The 18,640-nt window shown below is 38.6% G+C and overlaps 1 protein-coding gene across 1 annotated transcript in view; it reads left to right on the forward strand.

Moving 5' to 3' along the window:
• The window catches only part of LOC122809062 (leucine-rich repeat neuronal protein 1-like), a 479,134-nt gene that overhangs the window by 165,259 nt on the left and 295,235 nt on the right, over positions 1-18,640 (forward strand). The gene's annotated exons all lie outside the window — the stretch shown is intronic.

An 18,640-nucleotide genomic window follows, 5' to 3' on the forward strand; every position in this document is an offset into this window, starting at 1 on the left:
TTTCTAGTTGAACCATATGCTTGGACAGATACATATGCTAATATGCTGTTATTATGTACTCAGGGCCAAGCTTGCTGAAGTCAGTCTGTACTTGTTTTGAACCTCTGAGCTACTTCTGTACTATTTTAGAATTAAGTAATTTATGAACATGGTTCATAGGTTCATATTTTAATTAAGGCTACCTTACACCCAAATAAAGACAAGGGAGAAGTACAGCACAATAACAGCTTCCTTGGACCTGGGTAAAATGCCTTCAGTAACTAGTTGTGCAAGGCAGAGTAATTCCATAATCTTAAAAACAGTTATGTTGCCATCCAAGGAGAGGTCATTGGCCTTGAACTTGCCCAGGTCTCTAATGACAACAATTATTTTGAGGGGAGAGTCATTTATGTGGTAGGTCTAGGGATGTCCTTGCTTCCCAAAGAATACAGTACTACATTTTTGTATTAAGCTTTAATCCATTGTCCTAACAGGATTAAATTTGTATGGGTAAGTACCTTTTGGAGAACAATGGTGTCATATGGAGTATTGATGATAGCCCCAATTTTGCAGTTGTCAGCATACTTGGTCATCCAGAGACTATTAAAATAAGCTCTGATGTCAGAGAAGTATATGCTGAAGGGCAGTGGTCCCAGAGTGGAGTTCTAGGGACACCACTGGTGACAAGCTTTTTGAAGAAAGTGGACCACATGCTCTGATTGAATGATTTCTGTATGTTAGTGGTAGCCAGTTTGCAATCCAGCAGTCTGCATAAAGAATAATATTTAGCTGAGTCAATTTGTTGATATTGTCAGAATGTGGGATAATGTCAAAAGTCCCTGGTCTGGTCTAAGTCAATTGTGAATACCAGTCTGACTTATTCCAATGCCTCTGCGACTTTTTCAAAAAGTCAACCAGGTTTAAGTAGGTAGGATCCATCCCTCATAAAGCAATATTGGTTTGGGTGAAGGGATGGTAAGATGCTTAATCCATTATGTATAAAACTGACACATTTCTCACTGGACTGTGTAAGGAGCTTTTGACATGTATATGCCTAGCTGAGTAAAAATTTATGGACATCTCAAGAAGGTTAAACATGATTATTGTTAATTATAAGGTGGTCATAAGAAGGTACTTATTCACTTACTGATAAGCAATAAGATGTGTTAGGTTATCAAAAATCCTAGCAGCATTGACAAAACACATCCAGTTAGTGAAACCCACAATGACCTCATATGGCACATGACTATCATAACAAAATGATGGCATTTTAATCCGTGACTAAAGACACAGTATCCCAGAGAAGGGATATGGTACATTGTCAGCCCATAGTGAGATGCACAACAATCCAGAGTGCTATACCAGATGGGCTTCACCTTTTTCTCTCAGGAGTTCAAGTACTATATAAGAATTTTGGATTTCAAATTCCAAGACAAAAAAAAAATGAAATACACAAAAGACAAAAAAACAGAGGTAGAGGTAGCTTTGCAAATTGCCAAACATCTCGGCCATAAAATGGGTGACTTGGAAAGTTTCCTCAGCTTGGACAATGTTGATACCTGTGCCATTAAACACCAAAAATCCAAAAGTCAAGAGGATAACTTAGGACTGGAAATTGCTCATACAGTAATTAATATTAGTGGCACTGAATATAACATACAGGAATCTACCTTATACCTTATATATGCCCCCACAGAGCATGATGATTTCCTGATTAAACCCCAAGATACAAAAATCAATGATAATGCAATTCTTACAAAGGATTTGAATTACTCAAACATTTAAACTGTTCAACATCAAATAAATATACTCAAAAATGAACTATGTGAATCAAAATAATGTGGAGCAAAATGTGCGGAATCCAGCCAATGATTATATCCTGTGTAGTTATCACAGATTATGGTACCCTCATCTTTAACAAAGGAAAGTCAAACTCCGTAAGTCATCATTCCTGAACTGTACCAGTAGATACTGTGCTGCAGTAAATTATATACTTATGAAAACAGTCTTGGAAACTATTCTTAGTGACACAAACATGTCTGATCAGGATACTATCAGTGAGTTCTGTGATATTATTAACTCATGCATTAATGAACATATATTATTAAGACATAAATCTGCAGGTAAATTCAACAAAAAAAAACTGGTGAAATTACAAAAATGACTAAGATTTGCAGGAGAAAAAAGTGATATTATTTAGCTTTTTTATAAAAACACATCTAGGTTAAATAAAGTATAGGGGAGGGTTAGTATAATAATTAAGGTCTTAACCTCACAGATGCAAGGTGCAGGGTTTGAATCTGACCTCTGGTTCTTGGCTAGGCTTGTAATAGTTTGATGACTGATAGCCTAGTATTTTCCTATGAACCTTAACAAATCTTCCGGATCTAGCTATAAACTCAACTTGTTCTCAAAGGTTGAAAGTGATAATAAGGTATTGTTTAGTTAAATCAGAAACTTAAAAGGGAATTAAGGGATGGATCCCTGAATGTGACTGAGATGAGAGAGTTCAGTTATCTCAGATACCTAAGAAGCTGGATGGGGAAAGTGAGAATGACTGGTGTTTCAGCTCTCCTATCCTGGAGGTTGGGGGTGTGGGGGGTGGAAGGTTATAATAAGCAGCCATGTGCTTCCTGGTGTAAACAGATGATCATTTTCTATCTGAGAAATTAGACTACTGTTTCATAGCTTCATAGGTAAGTACTAGGCTAGCTACCCTTGCAAGCCATTTTAAGCCTAGCCAGTTTCTCATTTGGTTATATAGACCCATTCCATTGTTGATAATTATAGATTACTCCTAATGAGAACAACTGGGATCATACCATAGATAATTTAAAGAGACCAGTGCATGGGATAAAGCAGTTAGGAGCTGCCGCTCTTCTCCATTAGTAGTAGAGAGGCAGCAGTTCTGGGGTAAATGTTTTGTTTCCCATCCACAAATCTAAGTTGCTCTTGAATATGGATATGGACAGAGATGAACTTTGTTTTATGTGGATATATAGTCTGTTCTGTAACAGTGGTATCCTCTGCAAGACACACCTGTCTCTCCAAGCCATCATCTTGTAAAGGTGAGGCATGAGTGAGTGCTTTGTTTGGCAGCATGACACACACACACACACACACACACACACACACACACACACACACACACACACACTCTCTCTCTATCCCAGTTAGGATATCCCACACCCTACATATTCAAAATATCATCACAGCATATGATGCCTCACTTCCTGAGTGTTTCCCTCATGACTGGGTGGTAATCTTAGAAAGGAAAGAGTCTGTGAAGTCCAATTTCCATAGAGATGCAGAAGCCATCTGTCTCAAGCTCATGGAAGGATTTTGCTGGCCTTGTCAGGAAAATGAAATAAGGAATAATTCTATAGCTTAGAACAGATAGCAGCAGGAGGGATAAGAGGTAAAAAAAAAAAAAGAGAAAACCAAAAGGGAAAATTGTAAATGTATCATGTATGCCATTAACAATTTAGAGAAGCATAAGTATCTTGTCCAGTGTACTAAATGCTCTCTATGCATATATGCATGTGTGTGTGTGTGTGTGTGTGTGTGTGTGTGTGTGTGTGTGTGTGTGTGTGTGTGTGTGTGTGTGTGTGTATGTGTATATAGGTAGTAATGCATGATAACATTAGAGACTTGTATCCCTCATGTCAAAAGTTGGATGATTTGATTACTATTATTAACAGTAAATCTAATCTTGCTGAGAATGATTGCACTTGGGCAATTTTCACAGTTTGGAAAACTGTTGTTACATATATTAATGACAAGTCTGATGAAATAAATAATATAAGCAAAGTACAAATAAAACATGTTTAGGAATGGAAGTGTCCTCTGCTGGTAAAGATTATTCAGCTCCCTATTAAACATGATATTACACATGACACCTTTGGAAATTCAGAATATAATTTTACAGCAATTTGAGCATTTAGAACAAGAAGAAAACAAAAAGAAAGAAAAAGGAGGCATTCACAACAAATAACCAGGAAAGAAATTGACTCATTTATGAAATGCTAAGAAAAATATGCTAAACAAAAGGGCACCACTTTTGTATGTAATACCTGGATTACAGGGAGTAATAACATTATTTATTCATAAAACATTTAGTCTATAGAGAATGGAATCATTGTTCCATCAGATAAGGTAGAAAAAATAGGCAAGGGACAGGCTAAAAGTAAGAAATGTAAATTGAGTTTGGAAGGATCAAAAACATCACTTTAAAGGAAAAAAAAATAGTACAAAGACTGAAGTTTACAACATGGCTCGTGCTGTGGAAGTACAAAGACAGATATGAGAACTGTATGCTTGCAAATGATTAGACCGTGATAACAGTGAACGTAATAAGACCAATGGTGATAAAGATTATTCTTTAGTAACAAATAAAGTGCAGAAATTGCTGAATTAGAAGTAGAAGACTCTTCAGATCCATTCAAAAATGATGTACTAGAAACTGAAGATTCAACTATTAAAGAAACTGATACTCTCATTTGCAGAGAGGAAATTGAACATTGAATAGTGACATGCTTGCCAAGAGCAAAAATACAGCATGTGATTAGGGCCTTAGGATGCCTTCATGTAAGGAAGTTCAGAGCTATTTTTATGGGTTACTTACACATTTTTGCTGCCCTGCTGGTCAAATGGCTTGAATGGTAGATTTTTAAGGGTCTGTATTAGATAAACAAATGTTTATCTTACCGAACGCTAACATGAGCGAAAATCCCGGAACCGAAACTGGAATTGTGAGATCGTAGTACAGTGAAGATGAGAATATTTGCCCTTTCCTCACTGTAGTGTGATCTTGGAGTTGGAATATATATTTAGCGGGGGATGTGGGTGGCGCAGCCCCCCACAATTGCAGTTTCGAGTTCTGGGATTTTCGATAATGTCAGCGTTCGGTAAGATAAACTTTTGTTTATTTAATATAGTCATGATTTTAATGCAGTGATGTTTGCCACATTGTATTGTGGGAACCAGCAGTGCAGTTTTTGAAGGTTCCCATTTTTTTCCCTGTGGTACAATTTTGAAGTCAGTATACAAGTTGGTGATGCAGAGGGCTTGCTATCAGCAACTTTTTTGTCTCACTGTTTTAGTGAGACAAAAGAATGATCATCAAAATCCCAAAGTAAACCATTTTTATTCATTTTGGCTCAAATGATCTGATTTTTAAGGTCTCACTGACTGATAGCAGAGAACTTACAGCCCTCTTAGATAGCATAGCTTGTGCAGCTGTTAGAATACGTTTTTCATAAGTCACATATAGGAAGGAGAGTACAGGTCAGCATAACTTGTCAAGACAAGGTTAGAGAATGTTTGCAAAAGATATATTATATTTGACTAACACAAGAAGGGTTTTGCTAGGTCAGTAATTTAACAGTTCACGGATAGTAAAATTTGATTTATTCGTTTGTTTGCTAATTCAATGAGCTTTAGTAATAATTTTCTTTTTTTAAATGTGTTGTGTCCACATAAGATTGATATTGCTATTGTCTGTGAAACATGGTTAAAATCAATCATTAAAACTAGATCTGTCAAAGTATAATTTTTTTTCCCCTTAACAGACATTCTTAGAAAAAAGAAAAAAAAAAAACAGGTGGAGGTATTATGATAGGAAATAAAATAACTGTGATTATTACATCTTTAATGATAGCATCAATAATTTAGATTGTGTAAATGTGACAATAAAGACAAGAATGGAGCACATTACAATTGATGGAGTGCTGATTAGCTAAAGGAATTCATATATTCCTTGCAATAAAACACAGGAAGGAAAATCATAACAGCTGGAGACTTAAAGTTCCAGTAAAAGCCTATGTGCCTGATTCCAAAACACTTGCTCTCAGTATAAATGACCATTTACACTGAGAGCAGGTTGCGAGCAGTTCTTTTGGAATCCGGCCCCTGGTGTAAGTCTGTTTATACATAGGCCTTACACTGAAGTAAGTCACACACACTAAGAACAAGTCTTTTGGAATCAGGCAGACACACTGAGAGCAACTCTTTTGGAATCTGGTATGGAATAATATTGATTCTATAACATTTGTAATAATGTTAAGGAACAACAATAATGTTAAGGAACAACATTTGTTGCAAATTGTAAACAACTCTGCCAGGAAACAAAATATATTAGATACTGTTTGTGTTCCTAAAGAGATAATTCATGTCAAGTTTTATTACTTTCGATGTGCAGTGATCATTGGGTTATAAAGGTTAAACTACTGGTAGATAATTTGGCAAAAAATGAAATCAAAACCAATGCACAGAAGATTAATAACACAATATGGGAGAAAATCAGTCACTAAAAATTAAAATTGGAGTGATGAATTCATTGGAAAGATGCAGAAGGAATGTGATAGATTTTGAAAGGAAAATTATTTGAATGAAAAAAAAGTTAAATAAAAAATGTTCAACATCAGGAGCTGGGTAGATAAGGTCAAGGGGTTATAGTTTCATGAGAATATGATACTTAAGATGAGATAAAAAAAATATAAGAAATGGTAAGGAGGTTGAATAATAACTTTGAAAACAGAAATAAATAAACTGGAGAGGTGAATTAAACTTTATGTGAGACAAGGTCAGGAAAATTTTAAAGAAAATGTGTATTTCAATATTGACAATAATAAGAAGCTATTTTACAGGTTTATCAGGTGTGGTGGGAGTAAAGACATAATATTCAATAAACTTTGGGCAGATCCTAAAATTTATTTTCAAGCACAACAGGTTATAGATATATTTACAAAATATTATGCAAAATAATTTGGCACAACAAAGGGGGAGTTGATTTGTCCTAATAATATCCAGATACTTTCAGATACTCAAATTAAATTAAATTATGTTATAAAAATCATTATACAAACTAGGCAAAAGTAAAGCTTAGTAAGGAGACAATTAATAATAATGACCTAATAACACTTCAGTCTGAACGTGCAATACCTTTACATCATTTAAGTACAGAGAAATTCCTTAAGATTGGAGACATGTACTTGTTAAACCCATCTTCAGGGGAAAGGGGAATAGGACAAACCCTGGGTCATACAGATTTATAAGTCTATTTTCTTGTTGTAAAAAATAAGGGAGTACTGGAAAAAATATTGTCAGAACTGGAAAGGATGGTACCTGAAACTATACATCAGCAAATATGAGTTGAAAGAAATCTCTAACTACTTGTAACATAATGTTCTGTAATAATATAATAGCTGTAAATGAGAAAGTGTGTAGTGATGTAATTTATATAGACCTATCTTCACTCTTTAATGGAGTCATATATAAAACACTGATTAATAAATTAGAAAAGGTAGGTGTTAGTATGATTTTGGTAAGATGAGTAGCTGCATGGTTTACAGATAAGTCATGACAAGTATCATACAGCAACTGGATAGGTGAAATTCTAGGTTGCACTCAAGGTGTCCCACAAGGCTCTGTCCTAGGCCCATACATGTTTAGGTCATATCTTTCAGATCTATCTTTTTATTTGAGGTGTTCTATAGTATGTATGTAGATGACGTGAAAAATGGGTAAACTGTTTACATTTGTTTCACACAGGACAGGTCTGCAAAAGAACTTGACTAAACCGACCAGTTGGGAAGAGGAGGAGAATAATATACTGATAAATACACCAAAAATAAAGCTTATGATATTTGGGAGACATAGAGTGAAGTCTGAATACTTACTACAGCCCATGGTGATTGTAACTGTGGATTTTTTTAATGCCAGGAGCATATACAGATAGATCCAGATTTGAGTTGTTATAATGACATCAACCAATTAGTTAATGATAGTTACAAAATGGGTCTATATTAGTACAGTGAAAGTTTAACTTGTTGAATCGTGAAATGTCGACAGCTAAACAGCAAAAGCTTAAAACCGCGAACTACCAGTTTCGCAAATTTTTGTATAGGGAAAAAATCTGCTTGCCCATTGTCAGAAATTTGCCCTTTTCCCAAATGTAGAGTGATTTTGGAGTTGGTATATTTAGTTAGAGGGGTGTGGGGGTGAAGTGCCCCACTTAAATAGGGTTTGAAAGTTTGTTTTAGTGTCCAACAGCCAAGCAAATTTTTTCCCTATGAAAAACTTTGCAGAACTGGCCATTCACGGTTTTAAGATTTTGCTGTTTAGCTGTCGACTTTTGGATGTTTGTCAAGCTAAGTGGTCAGTTTTATAATATAGACCCTTACAAAACTACAGGCTTTACAAAAATATGTAAAGTTTCTGGGAAATCGAAGTAATCAAATCATTGTTTGTAAGTTACATTAAACTGAAACTAGGGTATGGAATAATAATACGGAAACCTTGCAAGAAACCCATCTTGAGTAAATTTAAAAGAGTACAGTGGAAATATATCAAGGGCATTCATGGATATAAAAATGTAACTTATCATGAAAGACTAAACACTCTGAACTTGTACAGTCTCTCCTATAGATATTTAATAAGAGACCTTGTTCAGGTATATGGGCATTTAATGGCAACTACCTCAGGGAATGCTTGGCATTATCAAAGAGTAGTAAAGAATCATCAGACAACCTGTGCTGAGGAATATAAAGGAATGAGAGATGTACTAATTGGTTCTCTTACAGAATATCTGACATCTGGAATAGTCTACCAATTTATATTAAAGCAAACATATTAAAAATAAATAGTTTACATATTTTTAAGAACAACTTGACAATTATTATGGGAATGACTGTTTTGGTTCATTGGCAAGCTAGAAGGGTATTGCCTGTGCCTGAAATATCTGAATGCATTTTGGTACACAGAGGATGACATATTAACTGGTAATGATATTTTATCAGATTGTAACACAAAACCTAAAGAAAATATTATGAATATAAAAAGCGTATTAGACTTTCAGGAAGAATAACTCAAAACCTCATACCTCATGAGCTATACTTACTGTGATGTTACATTATATACAGTACATTCAGTATGTAAATTGGAAATTATTATTATCACTAATGTAATAATATTCAGCATTTCTGTTAAGATTTTTAAATTTATGATTTTTCATTTGGCATGACTGATTGCAAATATATACAGGACAAGAGTACAGAAATGAAAACAATTATAATAGAAGTAAAATAAAAATATAACACTCATTGCAAGACAGTATAAAGTAGTTTTATTAAAGAAAAGAGAAAGCGGAAAATGTATAAAATACATAAAAATATACCTCAGAAATATTGCCCCTCATTTGATAAAATAAAGTGCACAAGCTTAGTGAATACCAGAAAGATAGAGAGCTAGTGGAATAACGGCCATAGCAATTCTCTGGTAAGGCTGTATCCCACCTAACAGCATTCTGAGATTCGTTCAAATATAAGCCAGGTTGGATTAGTCCTTGTTAGAGTTTGCACTGCCAGTAAAACGACAAATAAAAGGTTTGATAGGCTGAAAGCTGAAGGTGAAGGCTGATGCTACATCATTTCTACAGTATTTAGGTTAACATGTGAGTAATTTCAAGGATATTCAATTCCTCTCTTGAAGCAATGCTTGATTGCCAAACTACTTATTCTGAGAAAGAATGCAAAATAGAATGCCAAAAATATTTTTTTTTTTTTGTTTACCGGAGAAAGTGATAAGACAAATAATGAGTCTCAAGTTAATCCCTGAATCTGTCTGTTATTTTGTAGTGAAAATGAAGAATAGTCATTACTAGAAGAAGCAGTCTTCCTTTGAAGTAAATTAGTAACAGTATTATACTGCTGTTAAATCAATTAGCCACTTGTGTATATAACTTAGGGCTATGACTGGGTCTCTGATCAGAACTATGTTATTATGTGTTCGAGACATAGATGCCAAGAAATTCACCTTGAGAGTGAAGCCAGTAAGCTATAAACCCCCATCAAAGGTCTCATGTAGTCCTGAAGCTCAAATGGGTACAATGCAAAACTTATGTCAGTCACTTAAAATGGATCACATTGCCTCTCTGTTCTTCGGTTTTGTCTAGTGTTGTTGCTAGCTGTAATTTGTTGCACATGTATGGATGCATTGTTCAGTAATACTCATGACAATAAGAGGTACTGCCAGCACAGATAGCTGGAATTTTGTAAATAATTCTATGCCATTTGTGAATATCAAACAAATTTACACAAGATGCTTGTGTTACAAATGTGTTAGAACTGTATGTTATGTGTATATCAAACTAATTTGTACAGAGGTTTGTGTTGAAAATGTATTTGTAAAGTGCTTGTGTTTGAAATGTATCCAAAGTGTGCTCTACGGGAGAGAACAGAAATGTACATGCACTATTGTAACTGTTTAAATGTATATGTTTTAATAGAGGAAACTGGAAATTAGGAGGTTAACCTCAGTCCGGGAAACTTTAAAATATATCTGAAATTAAATCACTTTATAGGCTAGGCCATAAAGATGCTATCTCACATGTTTCAATGCAGCCAGAGACACAAAGTCTGTACTATGAAGCATTCTGTATTGTCTTTGGGGTGAACTTATTAGTATTCTGGAAGTGTGGAGGTATGAAATTGTTTTTTGGCTTTCAGTACCTGCTACAGATCTGAGCAAAAGCCCATGTGTGTGTGTATTTTTACAGGTAGGTGCCAAATCCTGCCAGCTTCCAGCAATGGGGGGTTGCATGGAAACTAGAAGTCAGATAACCAGAGGCAATGTCATTTTGCAAGCTATCACAGAAGTAATATTTTAGATATTATTTTGAGAAGGCTCTTGGTGAAACAGAGCATTCTGTATTTTGTCTTGGGCCTGACAACAAGAAGGACCATTCACCACACCATCTGCCTTGCTCTATTACGTAAGTAGGGAGTAGTGCTTCTCTTAGATTCAGTCAGGAATATAGTGAAGCTTAGTTTAAATATTGTTTTTCTTTATTTGTCTGAGCCTGTCCTGTAATGTGAATATATACTTAGTATTTTCTTGTTCTTTTGTTATTTATTGTTAAATATATTTAAACCTTCCAACTTCCATTGTGGCTGATATTTGTAGAGCTATTTAAGTTTTTAGAGTACTTGCAAATTTATTTGGTGACACTGTGTGGACCACTCCTAATAGCCTTGCTCTTAGTCAAACTTCCATTTGTATTAATATTGATACTACACAGTAAAATTGGACACCCTTTCTTAAGGGCCTTAAAGTAGCTGACAAGGGGTCTGGTGGCAATGATGACTACCTTATAGTCTGGACAGAAGGGGGCATAGCTAGTAAAGCTGTGCCAGCCTTTTCCAGGTGTGTGTGTGTGTGTGTGTGTGTGTGTGTGTGTGTGTGTGTGTGTGTGTGTGTGTGTGTGTGTGTGCGCACGTGTGTGTGTGTGTGTGTGTGTGTGTGTGTGTGTGTGTGTGTGTGTGTGTGTGTGTGTGTGTGTGTGTGTGTGTGTTTGTAAATCAAATCTCCAAGAATGTGAGTGTGAGCTACTTGGGCAGGGACACAAAGCACTGGTTGGACAGAGTGTTGGAGGACTTGGCTTGGAACCCTGGCTAAGGACTCAACTCTATAGCTGTGGCAGTTGGGAGTCTTACTGTGGATTTGGAGAAAGAGGGAGAAACCAGCCCTGGACTGTGTTCCTTGTGTGCTCTTAAGATAAATTGTGCTTGATTCTGCTTGATGCAGAGAGCTGTGTCTGAACATACTGTGTGTGTACCTGCTATCCTCTCAGTGAATGTGCCCTACTGGTGCCAGTGGTGAGGATTGAGACTCCTTGATTACTGGCCCATAGGAGGAGGGTCATCACATATTGGTTGGCAGTGGTGGGATCACCACATCACAAATTGGTAACAGTGATATGGATACTGAACTTCTGTAACCTGTAAGCAGTTGTCACTAAAGAAGATGTTTGTACTTTTAAGCAGCCACACAGTGAACATTCAGAGTTTCATATCACAATAGATTTATTTATTTACATTGGTTAGCTTACTTAGTCAGAGAGAGCAGGCAAGGATGTCAGCAGAGGAATATGGCAAGCTGACAAGGAGCCAGTTGGCTGAGATGTGACAAGTCAAAAGACTGTGACATGCCAACCTGACTAAAGAAGAAATGATTGCAGCCTTAGTCACAGCTGCATCACAAACCAGCAACCAGGAAGACAACCAGACTGGCCTTGGGGATGTACAGCTCTCAGAAAATGGAAAGTTCAACTTTTCCTCAGAGGACTTAAAAATCTGTCAGGAGTTAAAGAGACTTGAACTGGAGGCCAAACATTTGGAACTAGAAACAGCAGAGAGACTGTGGCATTTAAAGGCTGAGGAAAAGGAGAAACAGATGAAACTAGGATCAGCAGAGTGAATGCGGCATTTGGATTCTGAAGAAAAAGAGAGACTGAGATGTTTGGAGACTGAAGAAAACGAGAGGCAGAGGCAACATGAAAAGGAAATGCTGACTCTTCTCCAGGGTCGTTTAGGTAATGGGGAAGGGAGTAACCATACCCCAGAAGCAATAAAGGTCAGTAAACCTTTTCCTCAATACCAAGAGGGTGATCATTTGGACAGTTCATTCATATGTTGGAAAGAGTATGCAAAAGTATAATGTTGACCAAGATCTCCAGGTACAGTTTCTCACCCCCTTACTCCCTGGTAAAGCTGTAACTGCTGTTTTTAAATTGTCTGATGCTGATTGATTAACTTATAATACAGTTAAAAATTGTTTGTTGTAATGCTTTAAGTGGTAACACCCGAAGCTGATACAGAAAAAGTTTTGTGAGCATAGACACAAGGCAGATGAAAGTGTGTGTGATTGTATTGCTGAGTAAAGCACTTATTTTCATAGGTGGGTGAGTGGGAGTCAGGTCACCACTTTACAAGGGCTAGCAGACTTTTTGGTGAGGGAACAAGCCCTTAACACTTTTCCTGAGGACATGATAATTGGGTTGGCAGATAGAGAATGTAACACCAGAGATGAGCTGGGGAGAAAGGGGATCTCTGCTTAGTAAGCAGGGTATCACTGCACAAGAAAGGGTTTCCCACTGCTGCACATGGATATAAGAGGAACCCAAGGTGGGCAGCCTAAGCCACCCCAACAGAGTCCACCAGCAACATGGGAAGCCACTAGTTCAAGTACATGGCCAAGATCAGGAGATACATGTTTTAAATGTAACCAGTGGGGCCATGTATCATATAGATATCCATGAAGGCAAGGTGGGGAACATAAAGTAGGGGAGCCAGCAAGTGGGAATAACAGAATGCCAGTAGTAAGTTTTCTGTAGACAACAAGGGTACCAAACTACCATAAGAGGTTATATCCTATCTTAGTAAATGGGAAACAGGCCAATGCTAAGAGAGATACAGCCTCTGACCTAATCATTGTGAAGCCTGCAATGGTTAAACAGGACCACTACTTGCTTGGGCAGTCTACTCCAGTCAGAGCTTTAGGAGGGACCCCTTCCAAATACCTTTGGCTAGGGATCACCTTGACTGGGAAGGTGGAAAAGGAAGCAAGCAAGTAAGTGTGTATGAGGATATCCCTGCAGATGTCCTGATATGGAATGATTCTGATAATGCAGTACCTTGTGTGCATGCAGTTACATGCAATTAGGCTTGGAGACAGGCATGTGTGTCTGGTAGCCTGAGAGGACCCAGATAGACTGCACACTTGAAACCAGGACTGGTGAGATGGCTACTTCAGGGAGGGAGCTACCCTGTAGCAGTGAGACTGAAGGTGAGCCACAGCTGCTTGTGAGTACTGATATTCCCTTAGACAGAGTGACTGCAAGGGCAGAGGTGAGTAGTAGTACCCAGGCTGACAGTTAGGCACTTCTGTCAGAGAACACAAGACTTCCTGTGGAAGAGGAGCTGGGAAGGGTTAAAAAGAGAGAGTTGAGACAGGCTCAACTCTCAGACTCTACATTTCAAGGCTTAAGGGAGGTAGCTAGGGAGGCGCCTGATTCTCAAGGAAAAGGGGAATCTGTATACTGGAACACAGGGTTACTGTATAGAGAGTGGATCCCAGAGGGATGGCTAGAAGGTGAGGTAAAACAGCAGTTGGTATTGCCCAGAGCCTACCATCTGGCACTTCTAGCCATAGCCCATGGCATTCCCTTTGCAGGTCACATGGGCATAAAGCATAATAAGAGACGTATTATACAGAACTTTTATTAGCCTGGGATTTTCAGGGATATAACAGGGTACTGCAGGAGCTGTTAGCAGTGCCAAAAAGTAGACAAGGCGGGAGACAAGCTCAAAGCTCCTTTGATGCCTTTGCGTGTGATTGAAGAGCTATTTCACAGGATAGCTATGGATAATGTGGGGCCTCTGAGTACCTCAAATTCCAAAGGGAAGAAGTATATCCTAGTGGTAATAGATTATGCTACCAGATACCCTGAGGCAGTGGCCCTGTCCTCCATTTAGGCAGAAAAGGTGGCAAATGCTTCGTTAGAGATTTTCAGCAGGGTAGGGTTGCCAGGAGAAATACTGACAGACAGTGCCAATTTTATGCCAGACCTCCTGGCTTGTCTGTGGAAGCACTGTGGAGTGAAGCACATAAAGACCACCACCTACCATTCCCAAACTAATGGTCTTATGGAGAGGTTAAACTGTACACTAAAGACCATGTTACTGGAATTTACAGACCAGTTTAAGAGAGACTGGGACAAATATTTGCCCCAGCAGCTGTTTACATACAGAGAGGTGCACCAGGAATCCACAGGTTTCTCAACTTTTGAGGTGCTGTATAGGCATAGGGTGAGGGGACCTCTAGACATTATTCACGATGAGTGGGAGGGTGAGTGTGAATCCCACAAGGAGTCTTTTGTGGCATATGTCCTAAATCTCAGAACAAGGCTCAGGGAACTCATGGGCTTGGTCCAGGATAACCTGGCTGAAGCTCAACAGCAGAAATAGGTCTGGGATGACAGGAATGCTTGAGCCAGAGAGTATGCTGTAGGGCAGCAGGTAATGGTTCTCATTCCTATCAGACACAACAAGCAGCTTGGGAGGAACCCTACAAGGTGGTAAGGAAGGTCAGTGATGCTAACTACATGGTAGAACTGCCTGGCAGGAGGCAGGGGCATAGACTGTACCATGTTAACATGATGAAACCTTACCATGATAGAGAGACCCTTGTGCTGACTATTTGCAGTGGATGGCAGGAGGAGTCTGAGGGGGATCTGGTTACTGATCTCCTCAGTGAGGCTCAGACTGACACCTCAATGGAAGGGGTAGCAATGTCCCAGCAGCTATCCCCTACCTAGGTTCAAGAAATCCTAGTCATGTTATAAGGCTATGGGGGCATGTTCACTGTGAAACCAGGGTGCACCCACCTGGTGTAGCACCATATGGATACAGGACACCAAAGGCCTATTAAGCAGGCCCCTTATAGGGTGCCTGAGAGAGTCAAACTGAGGGAGGAGATACAAGAAATTCTGGAACTGGAAGTAATCCAGGAGTCCAGCAGTCCCTGGACATCCCCAGTGGTGCTGTTACCAAAAAAGGATGGCAGCACCAGGTTCTGTGTGGACTACAGGAAATCAAATTCACACCAAGTCAGATGCTCATCCCATGCCTATGACAGAGGAAAATCTAGAGCAGCTGGGTGGGGCTATGTATCTGACCACTACTGATCTACTGATCTTACCAAGGGCTACTGACAGGTGCCTTTGACTTCCAACACTAGAGAGAGGTCAGCCATTGTGACTCCTTTCAGCTTGTATGAGTTCAAGAAGGTACCCTTTGGGATGAAAAATGTCCTAGCAACTTTCCAGAGGCAGGTAGATCGTATCCTAGCAGGAGATTTTGCCCTTGCTTACCTGGATGATATTGCCATCTACAGCCATTCCTGGCAAGAGCACCTTCAGCATTTCAGGGAGGTGCTGGGCAGACTACAGAGGGCAGGGTTAACCATTAAGCCCATCAAGTGTCAGGTGGATATGGCAGACGTCTCCTACTTGGGATATTGATTGGGGAGTGGTAAGATTAGGCAAGAACCTGCCAAAGTGCAAGCCATTCAGGCATAGTCTGCCCTGTTACCATAAAGCAGATGAGGGCATTCTTAGGTACAGCAGGGTACTATAGACAGTTTGTCCCTAATTATAGTACCATAGCTGCTCTCCTCACAGATCTGACAAGGAAAAACAAGCCAGATTAGGTAGTGTGGACCCCAGCATGTGAGCAGGCATTCCAGAAGCTTAAATGAGTTTTGAGAGGACCCCCTGTGTTAGCCAGTCCAGATTGCAGCAAATAATTTGTTGTGAAGGTGGGTGCTTCAAAAAATAGGGTGAGGGCTATACTCAGCCAAGTTTCATCAGAGGGAAAAGAGCACCCAGTGGTATATCTCAGCTGTAGGCTCCAAACCAGGGAGGAATGCTAGGCAGCTGTAAAAAAGGAATGTTTAGTCATAGTATGGGCACTGCAGAAACTAAAGCTTTACCTGTATGGAAGGAAATTATCTGTAGTTACAGACCACAATCCGTTAACATGGCTACATTGAGCTAGCCAGCAAAATTCCAAGTTACTATTGTAACTGTTTAAATTTTTATGTTTTAACAGAGGAAACTGGAAATCAGGAGGTTAACCTCAGTCCAGGAAACTTTAAAATATATCTGAAATTAAATCACTTTATAGGCTAGGCCATAAATATGCCATCTCACAGGTTTCAATGCAGCCAGAGACACAACATTTTTACTAGGAAGCTTTCTGTATTGTCTTTGGGGTGAACTAATTACTACTCTGGAAGTGTGGAGATATGCAATTGTTTTATGACTTCCAGTACCTGCTACAGATCTGAGCAAAAGCCCTAGTGTGTGTATTTTTACAGGTAGGTGCCAAATCCTGCCAGCTTCTAACAATGAGGTTTTGCATGGGAACTAGAAGTCAGATGACCAGAGGTTATGTAATTCTGCAAGCTATCACAGAAGTAATATTTTAGATATTATTTTGAGAAGTGTCTTAGTGAGACAGAACATCATATATTTCATCTTGGGCCTGACAACAAGAAGGACCATTCAGCACACCATCTGCCTTGCTTTATTAAGTAAGTAGGGAATAGTGATTCTCTTAGGTTCAGTCAGGAATATAGTGAAGCTAGTTTAGATATTGTTTTTCTCTATTTGTCTGAGCCTGTTTTGCAATATTATTTTAAATATTTCCCATGATTTTGAACTCTGATGTCACTGTGAATTTATACTTAGTATTTTCTTGTTATTTTATTATTTATTATTACATATATCTAAACCTTCCATTGTGGCTGATCTTTGTAGAGATATTGAAGTTTTGCATATCTATTTGGTGACACTGTGTGGGCCATTCCTAACAGCCTTGCTCTTCATCAAACTACCACTTGTATTAATATTAATATTACACAGTAAAATTGGGCACCCTTTGTTAAGGGTCTTAAAGTTGCTAGTGAGGGGTTCTGGTGGCAGTGATAACTAGCTTAGAGTCTGGGCAGAAGGGGGCATAGCTAGTAAATCTATGCCAACCTTTCCCAGGTGTGTGTGTGTAAATCAAATCTCCAGAACTGTGTGTGTCAGCTACTGTGCCAGGGACATGAAGCACTTGTTGGACAGAGAGAGTGTTGGAGGACTTGGCTCGCAACCCTGGCTAAGGACTTAACTCTATAGCTGTACCACTGGGGAGTCTGGGGAGTCTTACTGGGGATCTGGAGAAAGAGGGAGAAACCAGCCCCGGACTGACTCTGTTCCCCATGTGCTCTTAAGGGAAGTTGTGCTTGATTGTGCTTGATGCTGAGAGCTGCATCTGGAGATACTGTGTGTACCTGCTATCCTCTCAGTGAACGTCCACCACTGGTGTCAGTAGTGAGGACTGAGGCTCCTTGATTACTGGCCCAGAGGTGGAGGGTCAACCCACTGGTTTGTAGATACTGTACTGGCTTTTAAGTTTTCCCATAACAATGAAATACAGTTTACATATGGTAAAATAATGAAACATCACATTTCCGATTTTCTTACAGATGTGGATTTCATGTATTTTTGGAATACATGTGGCTGCATTAGCAGGGTTTAAGGTCTGATTCTTAAATTCTGAGTGAGCAATGCTGCATAATAATGTTTGTGAAAAAGTAAAGGCTGACATAAAAGACAATGTGTGGATTCTAGTAAGATCCTGGGGTAATTATACCAGGTGGGTATAGAGGTTGTAGTACATTGCTATAGATTTGGTGACCCGAGTCACAAACACCTGGATTAGCAAGCTTCAGTTAACCAGAGCAACAAAATCTCACTTTAGCCACATTAATAAAAGCCAAAAAATATTCACATGTATCTTCATGAAGTCAAATCAACTCAGGCCTAATTACTCATTAAATATGTTAGTCTGGAATGTGTTAAATCATCCAAATGAAGTCATGTTAAATTAAAATGTTGTTAAATACCATTTTTTTCTGCAGCTGTTTTGTGTGTGTGTTAGCTTATTTTATTGTTACTACAAAACTTACAGTAGATTAATGCCTGATTTTATTGCCTAACTAGGTAGGTACATGATATCTAAGACACTAAGTGGGGTTACAGTAAGTGTTGCACAGACCTTCTGTCTGTGTTATACATCTGCTGTTCAACAGCTTGTATCACTCACAGATTGGGAAGCTGCCTAGCATATGTAAGAACCTTTTAGGAGTATATCTACAGGAAGCATATGTGAAATTCTGTATCAGTTGTCTGAAACACAAGACACTAAGCAACATGATACTGATGGTTGTTTTCCATAGTAAATCAGTACCATTGTGATTTCTAAGTGTGCACTGG

This window comes from Protopterus annectens, chromosome 8.part0 (assembly GCF_019279795.1).
Source record: "Protopterus annectens isolate FY-2018-M chromosome 8.part0, PAN1.0, whole genome shotgun sequence".
Lineage (NCBI taxonomy): Eukaryota > Metazoa > Chordata > Ceratodontiformes > Protopteridae > Protopterus > Protopterus annectens.